Genomic DNA, 3,142 nt, shown 5'->3' with positions numbered 1-3,142 from the left:
TTTCACACCTTTTCAGGTTCTTAATGTTTTTGAACGCCACTTCATGCTCCTGCTATTTTTCAGACCGTTTCATACTCCTCCTATTTTTGATACCTTTTGAAGCTCTTCATATTTTTCACACCTTTTCAGGCTCTTTATGCTTTTCAACACCAATTCATGCTCCTCCTTTTTTGCAGACCGTTTCATACTCCTCATATTTTTGACACCTTTTGAAGCTCTTCATATTTCTCACACAATTTCAGGCTTTTCATGTTTTTCAACAACGCTTCATGCTCCTAATTTTCAGACCGTTTCATGCTGATCTCATTTTTGACACCTTTTGAAGCTTTTCATATTTTTCACACCTTTTCAGGCTCTTCATGTTTTTCCACACCACTTCATGCTCCTCCATTTTTGTAGACCGTTTCATTCTCCTCATGTATTTCACACCTTTTGAAGCTCTTCATATTTTTCCCACCTTTTCCGGCTCTCCATGTTTTTGATCACCGTTTCATGCTCCTCCTATTTTTCAGACCGTTTCATGCACCTCATATTTTTCACACCTTTTGAAGCTCTTCATATTTTTCACACCTTTTCAGGCTCTTCATGTTTCTCAACACCGCTTCATGCTCCTGCTATTTATCATAACGTTTCATACTCCTCATATTTTTGACACTTTTTGAGTCTCTTCATGTTTTTCACACCTTTTCAGGCTCTTCATGTTTTTGAACACCGTTTCATAATCCTCCCATTTTTCATACCGTTTCATGCTCCTCATATTTTTGAAACCTTTTGAAGCTCTTCATATTTTTCACACCTTTTCAGGCTCTTCAAGTTTTTGAACACCGCTTCATCCTCCTCGTATTTTTAAGACCGTTTCATGCTCCTCATATTTTTGAAACCTTTTGAAGCTCTTCATATTTTTCACACCTTTTCAGGCTCTTCAAGTTTTTGAACACCGCTTCATCCTCCTCGTATTTTTAAGACCGTTTCATGCTCCTCATATTTTTGAAACCTTTTGAAGCTCTTCATATTTTTCACACCTTTTCAGGCTCTTCAAGTTTTTGAACACCGCTTCATCCTCCTCGTATTTTTAAGACCGTTTCATGCTCCTCATATTTTTGAAACCTTTTGAAGCTCTTCATATTTTTCACACCTTTTTAGGCTCTTCATTTTTTTGAACACCGCTTCATGCTCCTCCTATTTTTCAGACCGTATCATGCTCCTCATATTTTTCACACCTTTTGAAGCTCTTCATATTTTTCACACCTTTTTAGCCTCTTCATGTTTTTCAACACCAGTTCATGCTCCTCCTAATTTTCAGACCGTTTCATGCTCCTCATATTTTTAACACCTTTAGAAACTCTTCATATTTTTCACACATTTTCAGGCTCTTCATGTTTTTCAACACCGTTTCATGATCCTCTTTTTTTTCAGACCGTTTCATGCTCCTCATATTTTTGACACCTTTTGAAGCTCTTCATATTTTTCACACTTTTCAGGCTCTTCATGTTTTTCAACAACGCTTCATGCTCCGCCTATTTTTCAGACCATTTCATTCTCCTCATATTTTTGACACCTTTTCAAGCTCTTCAGATATTTCACACCTTTTCAGGCTCTTCATTTTTTTCAACACCACTTCATGCTCCTCCTATTTTTCAGACCGTTACATGCTCCTCATATTTTTGACACTTTTTGAAGCTCTTTATATATTTCACACATTTTCAGGCTCTTCATGTTTTTCAACACCGTTTCATGATCCTTCTATTTTCAGACCGTTTCATACTCCTCATATTTTTGACACCTTTTGTAGCTCTTCATATTTTTCACAATTTTCAGGCCGTTCATGTTTTTCAACAACGCTTCATGCTCCGCCTATTTTTCAGACCATTTCATTCTCCTCATATTTTTGACACCTTTTGAAGTTCTTCAGATATTTCACACCTTTTCAGGCTCTTCATTTTTTTCAACACCACTTTATGCTCCTACTATTTTTCAGATCGTTTCGTGCTCTTCTCATTTTGACACCTTTTGAAGCTCTTCATATTTTTCACATCTTTCGAAGCTCTTCATATTTTTCACACGTTTTCAGGCTCTTCATGTTGTTCAACACCCTTTCTTGCTTCTCCTATTTTTAAGACCATTTCATGCTCCTCATATATTTGACAGGTTTTGAAGCTCTACATATTTTTCACACCTTTTCAGCCTTTTCATTTATTTCAATATCACTTCATGCTCCTCCTATTTTTCAGACCGTTTCATGCTCATTTCATTTTGACACCTTTTGAAGCTCTTCATATTTTTCACACCTTTTCAGGCTCTTCATGTTTTTGAACACCGCTTCATGCTACTCCTATTTTTTAGACCGTTTCATGCTCCTCATATTTTTGACACCTTTTGAAGCTCTTCATATATTTCACACCTTTTCAGGCTCTTCATGTTTTTGAACACGGCTTCATGCTCCTCCTATTTTTCAGACCGTACCCTGCTCCTCATATTTTTCACACCTATTGAAGCTCTTAATATTTTTCACAACTTTGCAGGCTCTTCATGTTTTTGAACACCACTTCATGCTCCTCCTATTTTACAGAGAGTTTCAGGCCCCTCATGTATTTCACACCTTTTGAAGCTCTTCATATTTTTCACACCTTTTCAGTCTCTTCATGTTTTTCAACACCGTTTCATGCTGCTTATATTTTTCAGACCGTTTCATGCTCCTCATATCTTTCACACCTTTTGAAGCTCTTCATATTTTTCACACCTTTTCAGGCTCTTCATGTTTTTGAACACTGCTTCATGCTCCTCCTATTTTTCAGGTCATTTCATGCTCCTCATATTTTTGAAACCTTTTGAAGCTCTTCATATTTTTCACTCCTTTTCAGGCTCCACATGTTTTTGAACAGCGCATCATGCTCCTCCTATTTTCAGACCGTTCCATGCTCCTCATATTTTTGACACCTTTTGAAGCTCTTCATAAATTTCACACCTTTTCAGGCTCTTCATGTTTTTCAACACCACTTCATCCTCCAAATATTTTTCAGATGGCTTCATGCTCATCTCATTTTTGACATCTTTTGAAACTCTTCATATTTCTCACACTTTTTCAGGCTCTTCATGTTTTTCATCACCGCTTCATGCTCCTCCTATTTTTCAGACCGTTTCA

This window comes from Dama dama, unplaced genomic scaffold, assembly GCF_033118175.1.
Source record: "Dama dama isolate Ldn47 unplaced genomic scaffold, ASM3311817v1 ptg000093l, whole genome shotgun sequence".
Lineage (NCBI taxonomy): Eukaryota > Metazoa > Chordata > Mammalia > Artiodactyla > Cervidae > Dama > Dama dama.
The sequence above is the reverse complement of the archived record's forward strand: the minus strand, read 5'-3'. Positions refer to the sequence as shown.